At 44.1% G+C, this 13321-nt stretch overlaps 1 protein-coding gene and 1 pseudogene across 5 annotated transcripts in view; one reads left to right on the top strand and one right to left on the bottom strand.

Annotated features, from left to right (window-relative positions):
- Window positions 1-13321, top strand: part of DIP2B (disco interacting protein 2 homolog B) — a 231372-nt gene that overhangs the window by 94975 nt on the left and 123076 nt on the right. The window contains exon 2 of one of the 5 annotated variants that reach the window (XM_070052225.1): window positions 4623-4773. The exons of the other annotated variants lie outside the window; for them this stretch is intronic. The gene's annotated coding sequence lies outside the window, so the exon portion shown is untranslated. The remainder of the gene's footprint in view (window positions 1-4622; window positions 4774-13321) is intronic. 5 annotated transcript variants of the gene reach the window in all.
- LOC100342696 (S-phase kinase-associated protein 1 pseudogene) lies at window positions 11631-12346 on the bottom strand (annotated as a pseudogene).

The following is a 13321-nucleotide window of genomic DNA, read 5'->3' as shown; positions in this document are numbered from 1 at the left end:
TTCTGCCTTTCAGATAAATAAAATAAATCTTAAAAAAATTTATTAACAAGAAGCATTTGAGAGGAAAAAAAAAAAAGATGACTGAGCTGAAGTCTCCATCAGAGCTCTCAGTTCCTCCTTAAGAAGCTTATAATTAAATCGTAATTATCACATTTGTTTGAGGTGTCCCTCTATACTGGAAGAGATTGTAAACTTCGTGACCATGATCAGAACCAGAGTGGTGCTTTGCACATAGGAAGTTCTTAGTATTTGTTGCCCATTTTGAAGAAGAAAGGCCTGGGAGGAGACTCATCCTCCCTGCCTGCAGCCCTCTGTAGTTGCTGTTCCCATACCTTATTCCCTTGAGGAAACAATACTGAAAGAAAAATGTTGCTTTCATTTCACATTCAATCTTTTAATGCTCTGAATAAGCTCATTTCTTCCTTCACTGCTCCTTTAAAATTGTTCCTAACTGGGCTGCTGGCGATCTAGTTGGCAAGCCCAGGGATATGTTTTGGTCCCTATTGTCCATTTGTGACAGTGCATTCATGTTCTTCCCTTCCCCTCCCTCCTCTCTCCTGATCTCCCCACTGCGTCTCCGGGTCATCGCTTTTTTTCCCCTCTGCCTCTTCTTTAAATGTTGGTTTACCCTGGGATTCCTTTTCTGGCCTTCTCTCCTCACACTGAATTCCTTCTGGGTGATATCATTCACACCCAAAGGCTTCAGCTACCACCTACACTGATGGCTTCCAAAATCTGTATGGCCTTATCTATGCTATTGCTAGTCGATGTCCTTCTCCCTTGATTTTGACTTGCCGCATGTAACAGTGCAAGGCAGGTACACTCATTAGAGGTTGGACAAAAAAGCAACCTCAGAGTTCCTGTGATCCTCATGCTGACAGATGTGGAAACTCAGGTGCAGGGAAGTATAGTGGCTTGCCCAGGATGAGAAAGCTAATTTGTAGCGAAACAGGGAAGAAAGCCTGACTCTTGGGGCGGGGGTCATAGCATAGCAGGTTAGCTATCTCCTGGGCACCAGTTTGAAACTGGTCCACTTCCCATCCAGCTCCCTGCTAATGCACCTGGGAAAGCAGTGGAAGATGGCCCAAGAACTTGGGTCCCTGCCACCCCTGTGGGAGACCTAGAAGAAGCTCCAGGCTCTTGTCTTTGGCCTGACCCAACCCCGGCTGTTGATGGCCATTTGGGGAGTGAACCAGCAGATGGAACATTCTTTGTCTTTCCTCTTCTCTCTGTAATTCTGCCTTTCAAAAAAAAATCTTAAAAAAAAATTAAAGAATGCCTGACTCTGGACCCCTAGAACCTGAGATTATAAATCTGTGCCAAATACACAGAATGACTTTGGTTGTGCCTCATTGGAAAAACCTTTTCCACTCTGACCTAAATGACCCACTTCTCTTGTGATCCACACACCATGGTGGCACTAGTGTTCTCGTTACTTGTGTTTTTCCGTGTGCATCTTTGGCTTCCACAGCAGCACGAGTTAGCTACCAACAAAAGTCTCCATCTCTTTAAACATTTTCACATCATTTCTACGCTTATAAGAGGGCGTGCTTAGATTCTGATCACTTGTTAACTTTCTCTGGACTGCTGGTAAAGAACACCTGGCACCCGTGCACTGTTCAGTGCAGATTCAGTGATTAGCATAGATGCTATTGCTTACAGTCTGGTTTTTAAAAATTGTTCTGATGTATGCTAGAAAAAGGCAGAGAATTGAATGTACACAGCTACTATTGCTGGAAATGGCTTTCTGATTTTCTTTGAAAAAATAAAGATAAAAGATAGGAATTAAGTAGGCTTAAAGAAAATAATTTTTTTTCCTGCATGTTTGGCAACATTCATAGTTAGATGCATGTAGTCGTGCGTTTTGTGTGTATAATGGCACTATTTTGTTTACATTCATTTACATATATGCATTTTGACTAATCTCTGCTCATTTCTGGTTTAGATATTTGCACTTCCTCTTGGAGAAGTGAGTTTACCTGCTTTTAGATGGTTAACACCCAAAGGCACTCCTTTGTTGGTTCCTCATACTAAGAACTTAGTACCACAGTGTCTCCAGAGACACTGTGTCTCTGAAAGGAGTACTCCCTCCTTTTTTTTTTTTTTTCTTTTTTGTTGTTAAACAGCCCACATGGAATTTTCCAGATGAAGTTCTTCTTAGGAGTTAAGTGTGGGGTTGCGGCTGAAGTGGTTTTAACCAAAACTAGTTGAGTTCGTATGGTACATGCCAGGGCCTTCTGCATTTATTCTTTCATTGTAGATCTCTTATAAGCACCAAAGTATAAGTTATTCCAGTTCTGATTGTGAAACTGAGACGGAAGGTGATGAGTAACTTGTCAGGTAGCAAGTCAGTGGCCGTGCCAGCATCCAGCCGTGGGTCTGCCTGGTGCTGCACTGTACTGTGTCCATGGGCTGAACTTTCCCGTGGAGTCCTCCTCCTCATCCATATATATTTACACCATTTGTATAGAACATTTTATTTACAGCATGGTTTTTCCAAGTGGACACGTGAACATACCTTTTGCATTAGATGCATTAATTTAACCAGCTGCCTGGTGATGGCCTCAGACTTACAGTTCACATTCTCAGTGTTTTAAGTGTTTTACTTTGTTGCTTTTAATTTGTTTGAACTTGCTTGGTGCCTGAGGTGAAATACCGTTTGTAAGAAGTCATATATATTTGACCTAGAAAACTGAGCCGTGCAGCCAAACAATTCTATGATTAGAGTTTTGGGAGAAGGCCATCTGGGCTCATCCTCTAGTTTTTGACGTGGAAAGCATCAAGTTACTGTCATAAACGAGGTGAGAGATTTGCCAAGAGTGGAAATGCGAATGTTCCTTGAAAATCTTTTGTAAGGTTAGCAAGGATGAGTTAAAAGAATGGAAAACTAAAAGAAAAAATTATGTAAAATAATAATTCTCATCTTTCCACAGATTGAAGTATTTAAAATAACTATTTCTGGGTAAACTATGAAAATGTTATTTTTCAACATGAATTAATTCCATCTCTGTATAGAAGAAGCTACAGAGTTTTAAAAGTAATTCAAGATTTTTAATTCTTTGGAGTTCTGTTTAGATATGGCAAGAAGAATAGGTAGGCAAAGACAAAGGCTAGACCCTAGTGTGAGGGGTATTTTGTATGTTTGTGAGCCTTGTAAATCACTCTGGAAGGAGGATATGTAGAGATGGGCGGCTGTACTGAGGAGGCTTATCTGTGCGTGGAGAACATGGTAAAAACTTAATAATAGAAAGATTCGCTCTGTCTTCTGGCCAGCATCTCTGGGATATCATCCAAATCCTTTACCCTTTCAGCATTGCTTTAAGGTTGACCTGATTGTAATTCTCAGCCACACTTTTGTCTCTGTCTCCGTATGGGCCTCCTTACCTCCCTTATGTGTGAAGACTCAAAGCCCTTATCCTACTCCTCATCTCCAGCCTTAGCCAACAGGTACACCTTCCTGCTCATTTAACGTTGACCTCTCAAGGATAGTGTAGTTGATTGGATACAGGTGAGATTTAAAGACAGTGACTGTAGAACTTTTTCTTCTTAGTCTCACATTTTTTTCCCTACTAAGTACTCCATAGCAAAACAGAAAGGCCGCATTCTACATTATGTGAATAATACAATGACTTTTTGCTGACTATAGTTTAGTAATGATTGGACACGGTATTCACAGTTGATTGTATCATTTATTTATTTATTTTAAATATTTATTTGAAAGGCAGGTTACACACAGAGAGAAAGAGAGATCTTCCATTTGCTTGTTCAGTCCCCAAATGATTGCAATGGCTGGGCCTGGGCCAGGTTGAAGCCAGGAGCCAGAAGCTTCATCCAGGTCTCCCATGTGGGTGGAGGGGACCAAACTCTTGGACGTGTTCTGCCACTTTCCCAGGCACATTAGCAGGGAGCTGGATCAGAAGTGGAACAGCTGGGACTTGAACCAGCACCCATGTGGGATGCCAGCATTGCAGGTAGTGACTTAACCCAGTACACCACAACACCAGTCCCTGTCTCATTTAAAAGATGAAAGGAATTAAAAGACATTTCATCCAGGGTTCTGTTGAGGAGCAGGGGCAGACTGTTCATGCCTTTGGAAAGCCATCTGTGCTTTCATCTTGAAGTGAGTCATAAAAGTTGTTTATATCATGTTGTTCATTTTATGAACAATAGGTTACTTTCATTATTTTATTGTGTCTGAATAGGGGGCCACATACAAATAAATAACAATGGACAAAGAGCAGCAGAAAATGGCGGAGATGTGTTCTGGCCCTTTGTCCTTAGGCTCTGCGCATCTCCTTTTCTTGTTCTGTCACGTAGGTAAGGCCTTTCCTGTTTGCCGAAGATTTTCAGCCAAGTCAAGTGAATTGCCATCAGAACTTTTTGAGAAGTTAGAATGATGGTTGTGTTACAGAGTTATTTAATGAACCAGGCGATAAATTGGTGCCCCGTGAGGTAAACTTCAGTGTCTGAGGATTCTGTACTGAGGCACAAACATTGGCATCTTCCCCTTGGGCTGGGTCCACAGGAGTGGCAGTTGGGACCAGTGTCCTCCTCTCTACACACTGAATTTACAGCTCTTTTATTTTCCTGTTGTTTCAAGTGTACCCCTGTCTTTCTTCCAGGCTGTGGCTTTAATAAACTGCTTCATCATCCTGATGTATCTGTCTTGCCTGAAAGTCATCCACATGCCATATCAGAGTGCTGATGTGAGACCCAGCTAATCTGCTTCCAATCGATTTCCGCTAGTGCTAGTGCATTCTTGGAAAACAGCAGGTAATAGCTCAAATACTTGGACCCCTGTCACCACATGGGAGACCTGGATGGAATTTCTTGGCTGCTAGCCTCAGCATGGCCCAATCCTGACTGCTGTGGGCATTTAGAGTGAACTAATGGGTGAAAAATTGCAGTATGTCTGTCTCTCTTTTCTCTGCTTTTCAAGTAAATAAACATAAATAAATGGACATTAAAAAACAAAACACCTTTCTGTGATACCTTCCTAATCCTTCAAAGCAGAATTTTGGATTATTCTCTCTGAAAATGAATGTAGAGTAGTGTTTAAGAAGAGGAGCATTGGAGTCAAGTCTGCCTGGCTTCCAATCCTGATCACAGCGCTTAGCAGATGTAACTGTAGGCAGTTGCTTAAACTTTTGTGCCTTGGTGTCCTCACCTATAAAATTAGTGAGAATAACATCACCTTATATGACTGCTGTGAGGCTCTTAGAACAGGGACTGAAGTAGAAGGAGACCTTAGTAAGTCTTGTTATTTAAAGACAGTTTATTTAATATGAAAGTTAGAGTCACAAAGAGAGAGAAAGATCCTCCATCTGCTGGCTTACTTACTCCCCAGACAACCTCAATGGCCGGGGCTGGGCCAGGCTGAAACCAGTAGCCTAGACTCAGTCCAGGGCTCCCACGTGGGTGGCAGGGGCCCAAATGCCCAGGCCATCTTCCAGTACTTTTCCCAAGCCACCGGCAGGGAGTGGATTGCAGATGGAGCAACTGGGACACAAATCGGTGCCTGGGTGTGATGCCAGTGTTGCAGGCGGTGGATTTACCTGCTATGCTATGGTGCTGGCCCTACTTATTTATTCTTAATGAGTATTATTATTTTTAATACCATTATTTCCTTCGCTCTCCCACAGCACTCTGTACATAATCTGTAGGGTAGTGCTTATCATTTTGTTGTACTTACTTGTTTCAACTGGGAAATTCTTGAAGGCAAAGACATTGTTTTATTCATCTTTGCTCACCACTCTGTGTGGGTCATCTCTTCAGTGCTCAGAAATATTTTCCTTGCATTCCCAAAGTCTTGCCAGCCTTTGCCACCTCTGACTAAATAGGTGTGGCTTTGAGGCAAGGCTGCATGGCACTTCCCTTTCATTTCCATTAGAGTAGAAAGAGTTTATGGCTGGACCTCTAATCCTTGTTCTTTGTCCATCAAGATTGTTCCCTGCAAGAAAAGTTATGATTCATGGCCCTCCAGAATTTTCCAGATTCTATGTTCATTTAGCCCATAATTGCTCAGGGTGCTAAGTGAGGTCATAAATGAAAATTACTTACTAGCATTGCCGTATTTCTCTTGAACATGTGAATCCTAAAGCAACTACAAAACGATACCAGGCCCATACAGAGTCAGTCAGCAACAGAGTAAAGCTAGCAAACCACCAAGTGTCTGCATTGTTAGGAATGTGTTATTTATTTTAAAACTCATTAATTTATTTGAAAGACAGAATGACAGAGAGGGAGGGGCAAAGAGAGAGATCTTCTATCTGCTGCTTCGCTTACCAAATAGCCGCAACAGCCAGGGCTAGACCAGACAGGAGCCAGGAACTCCTTCCTGGTCTGCCATGCGGGTGGCAGGGGCCCAAGTGCCATCCTCAGCTGCCTTCCCAGATGTATTAGCGGGGAGCTGAATTGAAGGAGGAACAGCTGGGACTCAAACTGACACTCTAATATGGGATGCTGACATCTCAAGCAATGGCTTAGTTTGCTGTGCCACAACATCAGGCCTTTATGTCCTATTTCGAATATTAGAACGAAGGCTAGATTGAAAGCATCCTCTGGGGTCTGGCATTGTGGTGCAGTGGGTTAAGGTGCCCCTTGCCATGCCAGCATCCTATATGGGTGCTGATTGGAGGCCCTGCTGCTCCGCTCCTGATCCAGCTCCCTGCTAATGCACCTGGGAAAGCAGTGGAAGATGCCCAAATACTTGGGCCCTGTGCTACTCTCATGGGAGACCTGGATGGAGTTCAGGCTCCTGGCTTTGACCTTGCCCAGCTGCTGCTGTTGTGGCCATTTGGGGAGTGACCCAGTACATGGACAGTCTCTCTCCCTCTCTAACTCTGCCTTTCAAATGAATAAAATAAAATTTTTAAAGCATCCTCCACCACTCTATAGCTTTCCTTTTCCCGCTCATGCAGAAGTGGTGAGGTTTCCTTCTGCTTGTTCACTGCATTTTCTGTGCATGTCTTCCATAGCACTTAGGCAACATTAATGATGTTGGCTTGCTTCTCTTTCCTCTCTGACCTAGTTGCTACCCACCTGGCCAATAGGGTAAGCTTCAGTAGACGTAGCAAATATTGATTGATATCAATACAGAACCCATACTTTTAATCACAAGAAAACTGTGAGGAAGATATTACTGTTCTCCCATCAACTGACATGGAAACTGAGACTTACCAAGAGGTTAAGTAAGACCTATCTAGAGTCACAGCCAGGAAGTGATAGAACTCTACTCCACATGTGCTTCTTTCTGCCTCAGACTCTGTGTTCTTTTATTTTTAAAGATTTATGCATTTGTTTGACAGCAGAGCTATAGAGAGAAAAGGAGAGACAGAGAGAAAGATCTCCCATAAGCTTGTTCACTCCCCAAATGGCCACAATGACTGGGGCTGGGACAGGCAGAAGCCAGGAGCCAGGAGCTTCATCTGGGTCTCCCACGTGGGTGCAGGGATTGCTGCATTCCCAGGTGCATTAGCAGGGAGTTGGATTGGAAGTGGAACAACCGGCACCCATATAGGATGCTGGTGCTGCAGACCATGGCTTAACCCTCTGCCCCTGTTTTATTATTTTATGGTTTTTTTAAAGATTTATTTTTTTGAAAGGCAAGGTTAGAGAGAGAGAGAGAGAGAGAGAGAGAGAGAGAGAGAGAGAGATATCTTCCATCTGCTGGTTCACTCCTCAAAATGGTAATTATAATGGAGTCTGGGCCAGGCTGAAGCCTGAAGCCAGAAGCCAGGAATTCCATCTGGGTTTCCTATGTGGGTAGCTGGGGCACAGCCACTTAGGCCATCTTCTGGTGCCTTCCCAGGCACATTAGCTGGACCGTAAGCAGAGCAGCCAGGACTGACGCAAGAACCATTATTGAAAGCAGTGGCTTAACTTGGTGGGTCACGGACTCTGCATTCATAACCACGTCATGGTGCTGGTGCCGCATTAGTGTGGATATGCACTGGAGTGGCCAGCTGATTATAGCACTGTTTGTCACAGTCTGGCCTCTAAGAGGCTTTGGTTGGCTGGCAGGTTCTCACATACCTCCCCCAGCCCTCTGTCAGTTGGCCTGAAATGATCTATGTTCTGTGTATGCTAAAGTCATTTTCATTGATCCCACGTGGCGGCGGAGAGAGTTGTTGGGAACATACTGACTTTTTTTTTTTTAAGATTTATTTATTTACTTGAAAGAGTTACACAGAGAGAGGAGAGGCAGAGAGAGAGAGAGAGAGAGAGAGAGAGAGAGGTCTTCCATCTGCTGGTTCACTCCCCAGTTGGCCACAACCACTGGAGCTATGCTGATCTGAAGCCAGGAGCTTCTTCCAGGTCTCCCACAGGGATGCAGGGGCCCAAGGGCTTGGGCCATCTCCTGCTGCTTTCCCAGGCCATAGCAGAGAGTTGGATTGGAAGAGGAGCAGCCGGGACTTGAACCAGCACCCATATGGGATGCTGGCACTGCAGGCTGCAGTTTAACTCAGTACGCCACAGTACCGGCCCCAACATACTGACTTTCTACTCTGCCCCACATCTGCATCTTCCCAAGTGCCTGGTATTGGCTGCCCAAGATTGTGGCAGCTGCTATTATGGCTGGAGGGTCTCATGCCTTGAGGCTGCTTGAGGCTTATCTCTTGGTTGCTTGGTCAGTATCTTTTTTTTTTTTCATACTATATCCTGTGTGATTTATTTATATGAATTTCTAGAAAGGTCAAACTGCTAGTAATAGAAAACAAAGTGATTCCAGGGCTAAAGGTTGGGGGAACGAATCAACTGCCAGAGGTACCAAAAAAAAAAAAAAAAAAAAAAAAAAAAAAAAAAAAAAAAAAAAAAAACAAACAAACAAAAAAAAAAACCACTTCTGGGGATGATGCAAATCTGTATTTTAATTGTGGAGGTGGTTGCATGATTGTATACATTTGTCAGACTCATACATTATACACTTAACAGATGATATATTTGGCTGTATAAAAATTATCCTCCATCAAAACTGACCACAGCAATAAATATGCAAGGGGTCAGAAGTCCAGGAGCGTAAACTTTTGGAGCTGACCAAAACCCATCTTGCCCTGCGTATCTTCTTATGAGATGGGGCCCCCTAAGCCTGCCATCATGCAGACACCTGGATGGGGCTGCTCTTCCAGGTGTTCATGGAGGTGGAAAATACATTATCCCAGTGGGAGTGGAAGGTTAATCCTCTCCATATTTGTTTAGTTCTGAGAAAACTTGAACAGCAGGTTTACCTTAGACAGGCCATTTTAATGCAAATTTTATACCAGGATAGTTAAGACACTCCTTTATGTTTTATCTGACAGATGGCAAGACATGTCTTCTGAATGACTGTTGGTCTCGGTGTCCGTGCGCTCCATGTTCTGGTTCCCCCTTGAGGCTGGGTTGCCCGGGCAGCTTTCTTCCCCTCCCTTCACAACCCCTCCACATGCTAAGTCAGAGGCTCCAAGCTCCTTGACAGGATCCTGCAGCAGACTCACCTGACTTTTAAGTCCTGATGGAAGGTGTTTGTTGGAGATACAGATTTCTGGGTCTTCCTAGAGACAGAAAGCTGTCACTTGCTGGTTCACTCTCCAAATGTCTGCCATAGCCTGGGCTAAGACCAGGACTGGGAACTCAGTCTGGTCTCCCACATTGGTGGCAGGCATCTAATCACGTGAACCATCATATCTGCCTCCCAGGGCATTAGCAGGAAGCTGGAGTCAGAAGCCAGAGGCAGGAAGTAAACCCAGGTACGCAGTGGGAGACGCTGTTGTCTTTGATTATTAGGCCTGATGCCTGCCTCAGATCTCTGGATTCTAGTCTAGACCTAGTGAATCATAATCTCCAGGGACCTGGGCATTCGTGGTTTTTCCAAACTCTTAAGGTGATTCTTTAAAAATGTTCAAGTTTGGAAATCAAATCTGCGTAACTCCAGGTGGTGAGAATGGTTTGAGAGTTCAGACTAGGGGTGGACGTGCGATAGCAAACTCTCAAGGAATCCCTGTTGCTTGTTCCAGCTAAGGGATAAATCTGGGCTTGAAGTTTCTCTGGCTTTTTGAGTGCTCTGTGTCCTTTAAAGGGAGAGGGAGAGTGAGAGAGAGAAGGGGGGGAGAGAAGGAGAGAAGAAGAGTGGAGACAGGGTGGGGAAGGGTGGGTAGAAGTAGGAGAGTGAGAGTGCGTGAGTAGGGAATGAAGTAGGGTGGTGTGCTTGTGATTTTTACACTGTTCCTCTGGCTGTGGTGTTTTTACACTCACCTTTGATGTCTTCGTGTTCTGGCTCACTGCATTCCTCTCGCTTGGCCTTTTAGCTCTTGCTAAGGTGTAGAGACTTCTTGTTCTGTCATCTCTAGTTTTCCATCCAAGCACAAATGTGTCTTTGACTGATTGTTCTCTGACTACCCCCCATTTTATTAATTCATTCAGTCACTCATTCAACAAGTATCTATTGTGCCAGGCTGTGGGCGGCCTACAGAGAGGAACAAGAGACAATCCCTGCCCTCAAGTGCACAGTCTAGCTGGGAGACAGCAGTGTCAACAAATGATTAAAATGCCTGTGATGTGCTAAATGCTGTTGGAGAAGTGCACAGAGTTGCAGGAGCACTAGGAGGAAGTGATTAACAAATGGTGGTGGCGTCACCTCGGAAGGGACTTTTGAGCAGGATCTTATAGTGAGAGAGAGAGCTTCCACCTATAGGTTCACTCCCCACATAGCTGCAACAGCCAGGGCTGGGCCAGCCTGAAGCCAGGAGCCCGGAACTCTGTCCAGGCCTCCCATGTGGGTGGAAGGGGCCCATCCACTACTTCTTAGGCACATTGGCAGGGAGCTGGATCAGAGAAGTAGAGTAGCAGGGACTAGCACTTCAGTGTGGGATGTGGGTGTCCCTAGCAGTGGCTTAACCCACTGTGCCACAGCACTGCCCCAGGAAAAGCATTTTTATTTTTATTTTTATTTTTTTACTACCTACTATTATAACTTACTTTTATTGAAAGTATCTCACATTCATAATGGACGTCTTCTGGATTTTGCCACATATTTTAATATTAAAGGTTATTTTTGACATGCAAGTAGAGTCAACAGTGTCCCCCATATGGGGACAGTGATTATAAAAAGATGACATAACACATGAATTAAGTGTCTTTTTTAATTGAAAAGCTAACAAACTGTCTCCCCACCCCCAAAACCACAAACCAGGTAGTAACTGAGTCTTCTAGGCAATCTACTCAAAGCTGAGAGGATTAAAAATAAGAACAAGTCCTCAAATCCAATTAAGGGAGCCCTGCTACACACAAACTGATCAATGCCAGGGGTACTGACTGACCGTGCAGCTGAAAGACATCCTAATGGGCCCAGCAGACGTTTGTTTCAAGTAGCCTCTTTACAGTTTCCAACTCATGAATAAAGATAATATTTTTTTAATTCTATTTCAGAAAACTTTTTGGAAGTTGTTTTATTTACAATGCCAACTTTTAAAAGATCACTCAATTTAACTGTACAATAAACTAGGCAGCAATCACTCTGGGAGAAGAGAGGAAGCCCCAAATGCCACTTTCTATTGGGGACCCACAGTTTAGTTTTATTCAGAGTAAACAAAACAGGAACTTTTAGTCATACTAGAAGAAACTCGGGTTTGGAATCTGTACTCAAACTACACATGCAGTGAGGACAATATTCTGCTAAAACAAATGATTTGCTGCTGCATTTGTCTACGTTTGCCTAATATTAACAATTATAAACAGAGCAGTGCAACTAGTATTTGGAGCAATCCTTACAGTGTTACAGTGTCAGGCACAACGTTTCACTTCTCTTCACACCACTGGTTCTCTGCGTACCTGGGCTGCTGCTGCTTCAGTAAAGTCATTCTTAATGTTGAAGGTCTTGCGAATCTCCTCAGGAGTCTTCCCCTTGATCATATTGACAACAGTCTTGCATGTAATGTCCAGCAAATCTTTGATGTCTAAGTAGTTTGCAGCCAGAATAAGCTCAAAAAGTGTTCCTTGGTCAACTTTCAGGAATTCCTGGTCCCAAACAGGGATATCATCCGTTCGCTTTTCTTTGTTCTCATCGTCTTCAGGAGGAGGAGGGTCATCCTTGTGGTGGGTGCACTACTGAATGATCTTTTTTAATATTGCTGCTTTAACATTTGGTAGAGGAACTGGGTCATCATCTCCTTCATCATCCATCTCCAAATCTTCCAACATGGTCTTGATAGTCACAGACTGTTTGGCAATTTCTACATCAACTTCAAAAATCTCTCCATCAGAACTCTGCAACTTTATTGAAGGCATGGTGTTCGGGTTTGAGGAGCCGGCGGGCTGGAGGCTGACGAGAGAGGGGCGGCGTCAACGCAAAGAGAAGAGAAAGGCGGACGACAAGGCCACTACCAGGAAAAGCATTTTTAAAGTTGTTGATGGCCCAGTGTCACAGTCCTCACAGTCCTCACATTCTCAGCGTCTCACAGATCTTAATTTCTTTGCTTCTTTATGGATCTGCCAGAGCTCTTTGGCATGGCTAAATTAGACTCTCTTGATTCACTTCTTTCCAAACCTGAGGTGGTTAGTAGTTGATGGGTGTCTGGGGTGCCACATCTAGCTGTCCCGTGATCATTTACTGACAGTGAATGATTGAGACTGTAAGCATTGAAGAAAGCTTTTTAAAGGCTTTATCAGATGTGTGGTCTTGTGCCCTCCAGGGGGAGAAGGAGCGGAGAAGAGGAGAGAAGTAGAGAGGGCCAGAAGAGTGCGGACAGGGTGGGGAAGGATGGGTAGAAGTAGGAGAGCATGTGAGTAGGGTATGGAGTAGGACGGTGTGCTTGTGCTTGTGGTTTCTTTTACAGTGGAACGAGGTTTCCTATTTCTAACCAAAGTTTTCTTGGGAGTTCCTGTACCTGTCTTTTACTTCTTGCACCTCTGTTGCTTGTGTATATTGTTTGAGAATACTTAAACTCTCTAGTTGGCTGATTGGAAAAGGTTGGTTTGTTTTATAATGCACTGAGTGGGGGGCCTGCGTTTTGGCATAGTGGGTAGAGCTGCGACCTGCAACACTGGCATTCCATGAAAGTTCCCATCCAGCTCTCTGCTGGTAGCCTGGGAAAGCAGAGGAGGATGGCCCAAGTGCTTGGGCCCCTGTACCCAATGGGAGGCCCTGAAGAAGCTCCTGGCTCCTGGCTCCTGGCTGCTGATTCCTGGCTTTGGCCTGGCCCAGCCCTGGCTGTTGCAGCCATTTGAGGAGTGAACCAGCAGATGGAAAAATCTCTCTCTTTCTCCCTATGTGTGTGTGTCTTTCTCTATAACTCTGACTTTCAAATAAATAAAAATAAATCTTAAAAATTCACTGAGGATTCCTCTC

This window comes from Oryctolagus cuniculus, chromosome 11 (assembly GCF_964237555.1).
Source record: "Oryctolagus cuniculus chromosome 11, mOryCun1.1, whole genome shotgun sequence".
NCBI lineage: Eukaryota > Metazoa > Chordata > Mammalia > Lagomorpha > Leporidae > Oryctolagus > Oryctolagus cuniculus.
Note: the sequence above shows the minus strand (reverse complement) of the source record. Positions and strands in the feature narration are given on the sequence as shown.